Source organism: Pogonomyrmex barbatus, unplaced genomic scaffold (assembly GCF_055798465.1).
Source record: "Pogonomyrmex barbatus isolate J1 unplaced genomic scaffold, ASM5579846v1 scaffold12, whole genome shotgun sequence".
NCBI lineage: Eukaryota > Metazoa > Arthropoda > Insecta > Hymenoptera > Formicidae > Pogonomyrmex > Pogonomyrmex barbatus.
Window position 1 is genome coordinate 2,740,027 of NW_028297108.1, and position 14,299 is coordinate 2,754,325.

General features: G+C 36.7%; 1 protein-coding gene across 3 annotated transcripts in view; it reads left to right on the forward strand.

The window, feature by feature from the left end:
• The window catches only part of LOC105428776 (uncharacterized), a 297,052-nt gene that overhangs the window by 56,431 nt on the left and 226,322 nt on the right, over positions 1-14,299 (forward strand). The window lies entirely within an intron of this gene.

Sequence of the window (14,299 nt, forward strand, 5' to 3'; positions counted from 1 at the left end):
AGATTGGAAGATGATTTTTTGAGGGTTTAAAACTTCAACAATTTTGAAGTAGTTTTGCTTAATTTTTGGAGAAAGCAGCATAAATATTTTTTAACTCAAAATTATAATTGGGAGATAGTTGTTTTCTTAATTTTAATGCGATTTTTTAAGTGTTTTGGCTTGATTTTAACATGGTTTTCTTTATCCCCTGATCCCAGGTGCGCTAGAAAGGGTGCTCCAGAAAAGGTAGTAAATACTTTTCTCTCAAAATAGCAATTGGAAGATAGTTATTTTCTTGGTTTTTATGCTTGGTTTTTATGATTTTTGAAGTATGTGTACCTCGATTTTAATGGTTTCTAGGCGATTTTATTTGCGTCCCAAAGTTTCTAGGCGATTTTATTTGCGTCCCAATCAAAGTGCTCCAGAAGTAACCTTTTATACTCTACTGTCATGCATCAACGTCAGGCATTCGGCCATCCGCTTCAACTGCTGCTTAATTCTGCCGTTGTTGCTTCTTCTGCTGGATAATGCCGCTCGGCCCGTTCGCCTACTCGTGCGCTTCTTCACGCCGGATGGACCGGCCGGTCTGCCCGCATGCCATCCTAATAACGGGACTCGCCAAGGGCTAACGACACGATTCTGGATCCATCTCCGGCGTATCGCGAACCGATCCGCAGCGATGTTCACTGAAGGATTGCAATTTTCTATAGTATTTTCTATATCATTTAACACGCAACGATCATGAGATATTGTTACTTGAAGGCGCACAAACTTGCATGTGAAAGATTTTTTTTACGTACAGCATTACGCTCTACATTTTTCTCATTCGCCTTTTTTTATTCTGTAATCTATTTGTAATACTTATTTTGAAGAGATATTTAGCTTGAAATCTTTGTTGTTTAGTGAAAGAGAACGAAATAAAGTTTTAAATTGTGTTATCAATGAGATATAAAAATAGATAAAGCGGAGAATTAATTTCATTAGTGGATAGGATAATCAAGGACAAGAGATACATATAGAAATTACTCAATCAATGATATGGTACAAGCCAGTGTGCTAGCTGTAATTAGCACTGCTTCTAATCGAAACACTATTCGCCCCCATTCGCATTATTATACGTCGGTATAGTGTGAACAGGTTGTTGTAACGACCGGATAATTAGTGAATTGCAGAACGTGTAATCAGTCAAAGTTTATGCGGCTTGTGAAAGGATTGTAAGAGAATAAAGGAGAGACGTTTTACCATATGAATGAGATAATACAAACAAATACACATAAACTATAAATGTTGAAAAAAGAAAGAGTAAAAAGTGCAAGAAGAAATATTTTTATTAGAAATTCTGTTGTGTTGAAAAACATTATTTTGTTTAGAACGATTTTAATTATAGCAATATAATTTTAAAAATCTTTATTTTTCTTTACTTCGATGCACATCGGCATTGTTACGCTGGCTGTCATCCATCGGACGATCGTCTACCCGTCGGATGGAGAAAAAGCGCAAAACGCCGATAAACTTTTCAAATTCTAAAGACAAAGATCACAGTTCTCAGTTACGCCGTTATGCGGAATCTTTGTCGATCTGCTCGAAACACTGGAAACAGCTGAGCGCACCCGAGGTCGGCCGAACTACGCGACAATTAAAACAATAAACGCTAATAGCCCCGGCCGGAAAACAATACTCGCGGATCAAACCGATTATTACAGAATCCGTCCAAACCGTCGATCTGCGGCGTATAAAAAGCCAGAAGCAAGCGGAATTAAGACCATTCTCGATTTCTTCGAAATCAACCACCGAGCTAGTTCTTAGCCCGAACCGATCTTCGAGAAACTGACGAGCAAAGAAGATTGTTGCGTTCGCAGCCCCCGCCAGGAGTTACTGACAGTCAATTTGCAAATCCTTTCGAACCATCCGAAATCCGCTAACCGGAGTAGTACACGAGGTCATGTGTTCGCGGCTCCGGTCAGGAGTTACTGACACCGATCTTCCGAAAAATACCGCAACCGATCTGCTGAATAACGCAGTGTAAAGACGAGCACATCCGTCGCATCGGTCAAGTGTAACTGATCGCTGCGCCTCCGATCCTTTTACCGTAAGAACCAGGGATGATGAGTACCCCGCCTCTATCGGGTGTTATCGGCAGTCATCCATAATCACTTCATATCCAACTTACACGTCAATCCATGTCATTAATATGGTACCGAGCCGATCACATCGATACGTATTAGAAACGCGTTTGCATCTGTGTTCTAACCAATGCCGGCGTGCTGGAGAGAGAATTCGCGACCGTTTGTCTATCACGATTATGGAAATTCGTAACAGCGCTCGTCTACCGCGAATCACCTGCTGTAAATAATTCGCGTTGTGAAACTATATCCTGTAAATAAACGCAGTAAAACCAAGCTGTAATTAACGCTGTAACTAACTAACGCGGTAATCACTCACATCTTCGTGCGATTAAATTTGCAATATTTTTATCTAAAGATGACTCTAATAAATCATGTATAAATTAAGCGCTTCCAGTCTCACATCTCTTCGCAACAGAATTCGGACAATCCGATGAGCTTACCGCGCAAAAAAAAAAAAAAAAACAAACAAATTGTAAGTACCGGCGAATTGACGGATCATTTTATCACGAAGAACATAACGAGATTAATAAAAAGTTGAAAAAGTTACGCAGTCGCATATTATTAGAACGCGTATTATTAAAAATTGATGATTGACATCGGAACATATTATGCACATATTTATTACTATTCATTCAATATGTGTGTGATTACACATTTGCTAAGCTAATCCTTGTCGTTTAACGGATAAATTATCGTTCGATCGGGAGACGTCGGACGGAGAAAAGAGCTGGCGAAGGAAATTTCAAGCAATTTCTGCCGAGGAAACGAGGTAATCGCGTTATTGGTCGTTGAAAGGGACGTCGGCAGCGACAACGAAAACGACGGTGTCGACGAAGATGACGGCACGACTCGACGGACCGCCGGAGAAACTCATTAGACGCATCATGCTTCGTGGACGCCGGGAATAATGCGGTGGCACCGCGACTGGTTTTTGTTAACCTGCCTTGGCACTTAAATAATGGGGAATAAAACGACAATGTGGCCTGAGAGAACCCATAAAATACGCCGTACTCCTCTCAGTTCGAAGAGAGTCCTCCATCCCGTCCTCTCCCATTCATCTCTCCATCTCCTCTTCTGCTGCTTCTGTCTCACTTCCTGCCGCAGTTGTTCTGTCCACATCTCTATTCTCCTCCTCTCACACTTGGCCTTCCGAAGAAGCCTACTCTACCCGCTGACCGGCCACGCGGGTGGCACTGCGGTCTCCCAATGGCTCTCGACCACAAACCGATACGGAATCGACGGCCACTTTCGTTTTCGCAAGATTATATCGACATTGCAGCGCGCAACAAGAAATGCATCAAACCGACATCGAAACTTTGTCAATTCGACCTGTCTTGCACGAGTACGTAAAGCCAATAAACTTCTCGGTCAATTCAGGAAAGATTAATGCGAAAAATATTGCTCAGACGAATTGTATTCAATTCTTTTATTTTGTTTTACGTTAATTTTTACAAATGTTTGCAATTTATATTAGATGACGGAATATACATAATGGTGAAATATGTTCTAATCTCATCGAACGATTTCATATATTATTTGGTCTCCCTTATTATTATCTTTCAGTGATATTTTGCTCAGTTCATCGAGTTCAAACGCGGGCGAAATTGGATGCGCCGTCGCATATCGCATTAAGTTCTTGCCGGTGTGAAATTTAGCTTCGACGACACAATGGTCCATGATCTTTAGTATCTTTCATTTTTATACGATATAGAATATCCGTTTCTTTTCTCTTTCTCTCTTTCTCTTCACAATAGCTTGCCCATCTACGGATTCATTGCTGCGTGAAATGCGAACGTAAACGACCGTTATGTGGGTCCGTGCGTTTCCTGAACTTCTCTGGATGTCCACCGATCCTTTCTTCTCCAGCCATCCATCTTTTCAGTATCATCAAGATAGTCAATTGGTTCGTTTTCTATTGGACTCGAGAGTTCTCCCATTTATATATTCTCCTTTTCTACGTTAACACAACTTCTTTGGTTATTTTTATGGAAAATTTTTATGGAAAAGCTCTACATCTTACATTTATGTATCCTACAGATTTTATTTTTATATTATTTCAAAGTTTACTATATAAAATCTAAACACCTATAATTTTTTGTTTTATTTTTTTGTTTAAAATTTAAAAAAAAAAGGTTTATTTTTCCTTTTCTCCGTAAAGATAAATTTTACACGGAACGAAAAAATGGTAAAATAAATGATAAAGTGACATTTTCGGGAACAGAACGAAGATAATTGGATGGCTGGATGAACCATATGCTATGTTGTTAGAGATGGCCTTGTCATATAAAACGTGCGACACAAATTGATTCTGTGTTGAATGGTGACAGAAAATCGAATTCTCGAAAAAATGGAAATATGGCCTTTTTGACATAACTGAATTAATTCTTCCACTATGTTAGAGTCAAATTTGAAACTAGTGGAGATATAAAACTCGTGTAAAAAGAGAGTTCGTTTATTAGTTCCAAGATATTAAAATATGAATAACGTTTCTTTTTAATTTTTTAATAAGGATTGTAACGTTTTATTTCGAGATAAAATATAGTAATCATCAACTAATCTAACAGTTAAACATCAATAAGAAAGAATGCAATTTAATCTTTTTAGACTTATGTTTTACTTGTAACTCAATGCATAATATGTCATTTAATTTTCAATTTCTATTATTTTTTTTTATTTTTGTTTGAAATAAATTACGAAGAATATGATTCTATTTTTAGTATGAAATTTTCTCTCTCTTTTGTAAGTTTTATAATATAAAAATCTTCAAGTAAATAACGGAGTATGCACATTTGAATTCTGGAAGCAACTACCTTGATAAATAAGGTACATGGTTCTTAAACCCCTGGGATCTTGCCGGACCCCTAATTTCGAGAGTATACACATATACTCAATTCTCTAGAGAAATCTCGTATTTTATTCGATCTAAAAATTTATAATAGAACGTCCAATTTTATCTTTTATTTTTGTTAATTATTTTCTACCTTTTTATTCTAATGCTTCAACGCTTTAATGTTTCAATCTGTTTAATAATTGGGTCGCTAAATTTTTGAATTTTATTACATATCACATTTTGTAAATTTATAAGTACACCAGATGTTTGATTTTTATAATCTTATTATTATGATATGAATACATTAGCTGCGTAATTATTTAAGAGAAAATGTGAGAGGATTTAATAAAAAAATCTAAAAATTTTAACAATTCTTATCTGACTTGATTTTTTTTGTTATCTCATGAAGCGGCTAAAAAGATTACATTATAAAATTCTGTACTTTCAACGGACAAAATGAGAATATTATTATTATAATATCAAGAGTTTAATACGCTTTGAGAAGCTCGGATAAAGTTTGCGTGCATATAAAAAAATATTTACTGTATCATATACGAGATAATTTTATTGAAATATTTTCTCTTAACAAAGGATTTCGCGTAAATATATTATAACAATAGTTCAACAGTTCAAGTATATCATCACAAATAAATTGTTTCACTATATTTTTCCAAAAACATTATGTAATTGGGATTGATATTAAATATTTTTCTGCCTGTGTTCAAATTGTCGTTTGCGGAAGCAATCCAACTAGTTAATCGCACAACAATATTTGCGCTTGCGGATCAAATATCGGATTTTGCGTATATCTAAAAATAAACATGCGGCTTTCACACTGTAATATTTGCGTGTAACACATGCATTTGAATGCGATATATCTATCGCGTTGTGCCTATGCAGTTTCATATACGTAGCACGATAACAGCGAGTCACAATTATGACACAATGGTGTGTAATTCGTGCATGGTCATTTTTATCTTCCTTTCTCTCTCTCTCTCTCTCTCTCTCTCTCTCTCTCTTTCTCACGCGCGCGCATCTTGTTCTATCCGTTTTTTTTTTATATGCGTAATAGCCTTTACACTCGTATATAATTGCGCTGGCAAGCCGATAGAGCTGAGGTACCATAATCACAATGGTGCTGTCGCAAAGAGCCAGAGACCAGACGAAGAACCTTTCATTAAAGTACAAGCAGGTCTTCTCTTTGACCTGGCCGTACCGACCACGCAAGAAGAGTCTCCTGGCTCTATTCTCCTCTTTTTCTACAAAAGAAATTAAGGAGTTTATCCTGAGGACGGCTGCAGAAGCGGGGTCAGTCGCGTTGCGACAATACGCCCGGGAGTGAAAAACCAGAAGCGTGACCGGCAACGAAAAGAACAATCGTGATCATTATATTTGATTGACAAAAAAAAACAGTTTTAATTTTCCAGTAGATATCTCTCTTAACGAGACAAGAAATGAATAGTTAAATATTGTAAGAATTATGACAAAGACGTTAAATTAGAAAGGCGGTAAAAATATTTTATTATTATTTATAATTATTTTTTTATCTAATTTTTTAACAACTTTTTCCATTATTTAACATTTAACAAATAATAATCAAGAAGTAAGATGTCTGTGATAATGAACCTTCAAATATTTTATGTTCGATATTTTAAGTCAAGTTTAGATTTAAAATGTATGTTTAGTTGTTGCGCATATATTATCCAAATGTGCTTCGATATTCTATTCCTGAATCTAGTGACGTATCCGATGACTTTTACGAACTCGTGGGATGTTGGTTTCTTGAGAAACAGCTACGTCACGAATATTCCCGTGGGAATCTCAGATACACCTTTAAAATACGCATGGTCTCCACCGTGACACTCCCGTTTCGCTTTCGAAACGCGAGTATTGTCTCGAGAATAAGTTACGACATATTTCATGTGCCTTCAAAAATAGAAAAACGCATATCTGGAGAAATGATATTGTGCACTTTCCTGGTTGATGGAGTAGAGAATTGAATATCAAGTTTTATATTGAGTCAGTAATTTTTTACGTGTATTTAAAAGTTTAAAGTTTTATATTACGAAGAAGAAGCTAGCATTGCAATGTTTTAATTACATACAGCATATTATTCAAATAAATAAGTTGCATATTTGTTAAATAATTTTTTAAATAGAATTCATAATTTTGTTTGCAGTGAAAAAATATAGTACATTTATATTTTAATACAGGTTGCAAATGATGATAAATTTATGTCGATCAATTTAGATTTAATTATTTCTCAAATTACAATAATCGTGTTAAATTATATTAATTTAGATTTAATTATTTAATTTAACTAAACTTTAATTAATTGGATTTTTAAATTAATTTTGTTTATCGATCGACTTTTAAATATTAAACTTCACTATCACATATTCTTTTGTAAACGTATAGAATTTGACTAATATCTCTGTACTTTCAATCTAGCTCGATAAACTTATTACGTAACTGTATGAAATATAAAAGCATTTGTTTCCGCTCTGCTGCAAAATGTAGTTTGATAGCTTACAATTTTGTTGGAAAAAGATAGTAGAAAGAAAATAAAAGAAAGAACATTAAAAGATCTTTTCACATGCAGAATCTCTTGATGAACTGAAATATCACAAACGCATTAAAACCTGTAGAATTAACCAAGTGATATTGACTGATGTGAATTCTGCAGGAAAATCAAGTCTATGTCTGCGGGATTTCGTATAGCCCGAATTTTTATTTAAATTTTACGGAATTTTACGAGCAATCCATAATGGCGAGTTCCACTCGTTTATCTAAATCCTCTCACGATGGATAGATGGTTCCCGGCCCTTATGGCGACCGCCACGAATGACCACCACAAATGACCATTGTGACTGGGTCGTGTGGATCAAGCTGGGATAGATGGCTATGGGTGGTGAGGATCTGCCAAGTTCACCTATTCCCTTAAAGGTACAGGATCATCCCAAATGGCTTTCTGTATACAGAGATATACCAACTATCCCTTTTGGTATATGATTGCCTATGTACGCTCTCGCTCGTATGTAGCAATATCACAAGTATGTATATCGTATATGTTACACATGTACTAATGCTTGGTACATGTACTAATGTTGGTATATCTGGCTACAGACGATTTCTCAAATCTAAATGTTAATTCCCTTACACAGAAACACATCATTGTATAAATGGGTTCCGAGGGCATAAGCTTTTCAGTAAATGTATCTCATTCTTCTACAGAAATAGAATTCCATCACATACACATGTCTAGACGTGATGTTTACTTATATATGAGTAGAGTCGCCAGCAATCTACCTTACCCTCTCATGAAGAGGCGGCTGTAAAGTTGCTGTAAAGTCAGCCGTGTATGCGAGTAAATTTATAAGTGACTACGAATATACGCGACGTGCACGTGCATGTATATATATCTATGTGTGGTTTGCGTTGCTTTCTCCATCTCGCACACGCCCGGGGGGTCACCTGCCTCCAGAGGCCAGAGAATCGTTTCGGGAGGGCCTGACTCTCTATTATGTATAATAGGGATACTTCAGCCTCTCGACGAGACTGTTGTTTGCCGTCTACCTGTCTGACGTTTTGGCCCGCGGAATGCCGCCATTTATGTCTCCACCCGGGCGACACTACCGCGTGCAATACGGTGCGTTTAGGTTGCCGGACACGGATATGCCAACCGATCGTTTTATTGTGCACACCTTGCTCCCTTGCCATTCATGCCGTCACTGTCGGTAAGCCGACATGGTTGCACGTCACCTACCTACCGAAACGTGATCGAGGAAGGAGCTTACCTCGCCGCCTTTTAACGCGAAAGCTTTTCGTTTCCCGCCTCTCCCGCTCGACTTGCCCGCGGATGCGATCCAATTCATTTTTTAGCAGAACAACCCGTAAAGACGCCGGAGCTTTTAGTACGCTTTTCCTCCTTCTTCAGACATTACCTTATTAGTTTTTAAGGCTTCCACGAAACTTTTGAATCACTCTTTGCAGGTGGTGTGAAAATGTTTGCGGACTTTTTGGTTAATTGACAAATGCAAAAATGCAAGTTAAGCTAAGAGGATTATATAATTTTGTACGGTTATCTAGGTTTGGCTTTTCTTTTCAGATAAATTACATTAGTTATTACCGATGTTTCGAGGAAATTTTAATGAATTTTTTTGTTGAGAATATTGAATATTCTAATATTTGATTTTCATTACGATAAACGCGATAATGAAATTTTAAAATTATGTAAAATTAATTTTAAAATATTATATCTTTCTTCTGTCAGGTAACTATTGTATAAAAACTTATTTTAACTATTTTTAATTTTTAACCAAGTGAGTTTTTATTAAAAATTTAAAAGCAAATTTTAACTATCTTCTCAAACGATATTTGCTTGTTATAAATTGTATCAATAAAGCTTTATATATATTTTACATATATTTATATAAATATCTCTTGCGTTAGAATCGCATTTTTTAAATTATTATGGAATTATGGGACCACTGTTGGTCTATTCATTATCGGGGATATTCACACTGCAATATCGTACCAGGAATGTTAATAGTTCAACGTTCCATTTGTTAGAAGAGCAATTTTCCGATCGATCAACTTTTCCCATCGTCGCTACCGATACACCCATCGCTTCGATAAAAGACGCATCGCCGCTTTTTCACGCGTATCGCAATTATGGCGACACGGTTATCAAATCAATTAGACCGGAGCGTGTGATTCCTTTGTCCATAACAGCTGATTCGTTTAGAACAATTCCCCTCCCCCTCGAAATTTCAGTTCTCTGCGAGTGTCTGTCCGAAAGCGTAGCGATGACGCGCATTGGTGGTAGTTTCTTTCCGCCCAATGACGCGTCTCCCCCTCGAAATAGAATGATTCGCACCCCAATGAAGAAAGCCTGACGGACGTTTCGTAGAAATCAATAGTTCCGCGAAAGACGACAAATACGAGGGATCTGCCCTTTTGCCTTCACATCTCTTCAGGTACTGGCAAAAGCTAGCTGAACAATTGCGGCGTGTGAATAGGAGTAAAATGTGAGAGACGTTTGGTTTCCCGATGGACGGAGGATATCGAGCGAGAGTGATATCGAGTGCGTTGACAAATTTACAATTGTACGTGGAATCTCAAATTCCGGCATGGCATCGACTTTTACTCGTCCACGTACATACGTACGTTTCATAAAAGGAAATATCTACGTGGAAAAAGCTTTGTGGTCGTGCTGGAATGCGAGACGCCGTGTATGCAACATAAAAGTGAAAGCCCTCTGAAACTCGATAATTAAAAGTGATGGCCCTCTCGTTTACGAATTTTGATAAAAAAAAATGTGCGAACGTTTGCGCAATATATTAAATTCCCTGAGTTTCAAATTCTTCCGCGGTGATTATATTTTACTCGTTTTAAGAGTGATTTTAAATTCGTTGATTTTTTTCGTCGCGCTCCATTTTCAGTGTATGAATTTGAGAGAAAATATAACGCATTTTGACTCCTTCTTTGATTTCTTCTTTTTAGGACCGCTATAAGTCATAATATTCTGTGAAAAATACTATTATTTAGAAACTATCTATAATAATTTAATACGAAGCTTTTATACTACATAAAAATGTTCTTCATCAGGTTTCGCCGTTTCAATAGTTTCTTAACAGAACTTTGCATTTACTTCATTAAGAGATTAGTTTAGTTTTTCGTCTTCACTTTTTGAACCCTTTCAGTAAGATACAGTTAATGATGTTTAAACTTTTCTAATTGCCATCCGAACTTTATATTGGAGAAAAACTGGGGGAGTCTTTAATTAAACTTTCTAAAAGAAGACGAAATACCTTGAGTTAAGATTAGCGCATGAAAACTCGGTCAAGTAATTAACCATTCAAAAAAATCTGTGTCAGAGAATTTGTATTCTTAATTTGAATACTACATCTTTCATCCATTATGAATTATCAATGGAAATTATACAGAGAATTTATCTGCATATTTGAATCCATATTTTTCTATCGCAACTTTAGAATTAAATTCGGTTAATTTTCATATTGAAAATCTAAATCTGTATACTGTTGTTGTTTTTTTTATTTTTTTTTTATTTTTATTAAGTATTGTCATATCGAGAGTATAATAGGAATTAAAATTTTCATTCTTGTTTTTCTAAAATGCTGCTGTTTTTGATCAAGTTTTCTAAGCGGATACTGCTTACTAATGAACGCATCAGCCGACCAAATTCATGCACTCGTTCGTATGTCGCACGGTAGTATAGCATCCTGTCAGGCAGCTTTCAGAAAACGACATCACAATGGCGAAGGCGTAGGCACGAACGTGTTCGCATATCGTCGCTGCAGGACCACCCCGCCTGCTCTATCCTCGTTTCTTTTTGAATCCGACAGAAGGAGTCCGTTGGATACGGAACATGTGTTTCTCTCGAATCACCGGACATCTGAATACAATGTCGACGGGACATAAATTTTTTACCATAAATTAAAAGGCAGCGAGAGAGCGCGCCCACCTCTCTCAGTCGCCCCGACGTGTACTCAAGAAATAATTGTCATCCGAGAAGACCCACCTATCTTTCTTCTTCTGTCCACGTCACCTGTACTCTCGCTGTCTTTCTCGCGCCTTCTTTTTAACATAGAATGAACGATGTATTGCAAAGAGCGTCCCTTTACCTCTGTCCACTTCTTTGCTTCTCCCTCTTATGGTACTTCGACCCCTCTGCCTTCTCTTTTATCATAGATGTAGCGGCCGGGTGTTCTTTGCTCTTCAAGGTGTGACTCCGCTTTAATTTATGCCGCTTAGGCGCCACTAATTAATGCTACCAGCTTCCAGTCGCTCCTCGAACAGGTAGACACCTTCACTTGAGGGTGTTGTGCAGACACACCGGTGTCATTATTTTCAAGCACGTTACAATGTGTTCCTTAAACTTGTAATTTGTTTGTAATGCTTATTTAACATGTGAATGCTAAAAATGTTTAGAATAATTTGAAAATTATTAAACACTTGTTTTGCAAATTAAGTTTGAAGGATCTAAACAATAATATAATATAACAATGTAATTTATTCTTAATTATTTTTTACTTTTGAATAGGATTATTTTAAGTTTTGAAACATGTGCATATACATATAAAATTATAAAATTTTCAGATACATATGTTAAATTTTGGGAATAAAAATTGGGAAAGCAATAATACTATGCGTTTTTCATTGCGAGCATTTGGCATTTGCACCTGTTGCCACAATATGATTCAAAACTAATCACTCCATTAAACACGATCGTTATATTAAAGTTGAAACGTTGAAATGTTCTAGTTACATTACTATTTTTCGTATAGTAATAATATTATTATAAAAATGTGAACTTTTTTATATCGCATTTACAACATTTCCTGAAATTGTATAATTACGAAATGTTGCTCAAATGGGATTAGGCTGAGTGTTCGAATAAATATGTTTATCGTATAAATATTCGTTGATATAGAAACGGAATTTCGATGCGCTACGCGTGGAATAAAATTTTTCTCTTCGACGCGATCTGCATTTCGCGAATCGCAACATAAACGCGTCGACCGTAGAGTGCGCGAATCCACTATTTCCCACCGTTTTTTGACACACCGCTGAAATCCTCGCCGAAAAAATCGAATTTTTTTTTTCTCAGCTCTTTCCGCTTCTGTTATTTGATTCACACCGCGTGATGTGGTCGTTTTCGGTGGTGGAGAAGGCGTCGGGACCAAATCCGAGCGCGCGCGTACTATGCTTTATTACAATAACTTCCTCTGGAAATGGATATATATGGAGACTGGCAGGCGAGCTAAATTCATGAGGAAAAATTCTACGCACCGTCGTCTCCCCTCCTCTTGGGAAACGTGTAACGCGGCGCCAGTGTTATGAGAGTCGAGTTTGAGATGGCAAAACAGAATTTTTCCCCGTCCGCGACAGAAGATTTTATGAAACGTCTTAAGGTAAATAGTTCAGCGTACAAGCTTATGCGTGAATCTAACGGGGATGAAAGTTCTATCTGAGAGCATTGTCACGTTCTGTTATTTACCATCATTTTTACCATTTTTATCATCATTGCGTTTCCTTCAGTTACATCTACATAGTAATAATTCTTAAAGTCTTCTCGCGAGATAAAACTCGAAAAAGTATCTATTTTTTTGTGTACTGATTGTTAATGAATGGTGTCGGCAAATCTTGCAAAAGAGAAATGATATAAGAAAAATCCGATTTCTGAATTTTATATATTAATAAACTGAAAGGATTTTTTAATATTAATTAGGCTACGTCAGAATTAAAAAGTGACTCTTTAATTATTTCATCAAGATTAGTTCTTATTTTATAATTATTTTTTTATTTCTTTCTTTTGAGAGATAGGAAAAAAAAATAAAACTGTATAAATAATATAATAAAATATTCAAATTAGCTTATGATATGTCGTAAAAATTTTGAATCAACGATCAAGTATCAGTAGCAAAATGGGAAGCTACTTATGATTGTCAATCCATGTGGAACGCTTCCTCGTTCGTTTATTCGGAAAACAGGCAAATAGCTATTCCACGCGAATGGTTTTCCGTTCGTATTGGGGCATCGTCGGATTTCCGGCAAAATCTTTTAGCTGCTCATCGAGCATCTCGTGTTATTTCTTCCAAGAAAAACAATGAGAACGCGGATCTCGGCCGATCGAGGCGAGGGGCGGCCATTTTCCGCGATGGCAAGTCGCGCATACGAACATGTTTTGCGAATGCAAGGCCCGTCGTCCGTGGGATTTCAATAACCGTTCCATAAATAGCTCGCGGGATTTCGCGGTCCCTCCGCTCGAAAACTCCACGTTCACCACGTCCCGCCATCGTCTTCCTCATGTCCCTTCCCGCCGAGAGTCCGTCCCCTCCCCCCTTCACGTCCCATTCTGGCAGGGCGCCCATGTAAATGAAAACAAATACTTTCCCTGTGCGCGCCGCTTTTATTGCCTCCTTGATGCATGCCTTTATAAGCGGAACGAATGGTTATTACTCGACCAACTAGGTCTATACATACACAGTGCGCATTTATATAGCAAATCCGCGCTAGCTTCATCACGATGCGTTCGCGATTTTGTTGCCCCATGTCAAAGTGGATCGCGAATGAATAATTATGAATATTTTTTTCATCGTATTTTGTGCAAAAATACCTTTTAAAAATATAGTACTAACAGACCAAAATAACGTATTTTTTATTCAAGTGAGAAATTTTATTATAAAATAAATGACATTTTTAGTTTTGATATTAAAATTAAGAAATTTATAACAATAAGTGATGTTAATTAACTTCTGAAAGATTGACAGAGGTATATGTTTTTAGTCCTTCCTGTTAATATCAAATATTAATACTATCTTGAATATAATAATTCAAA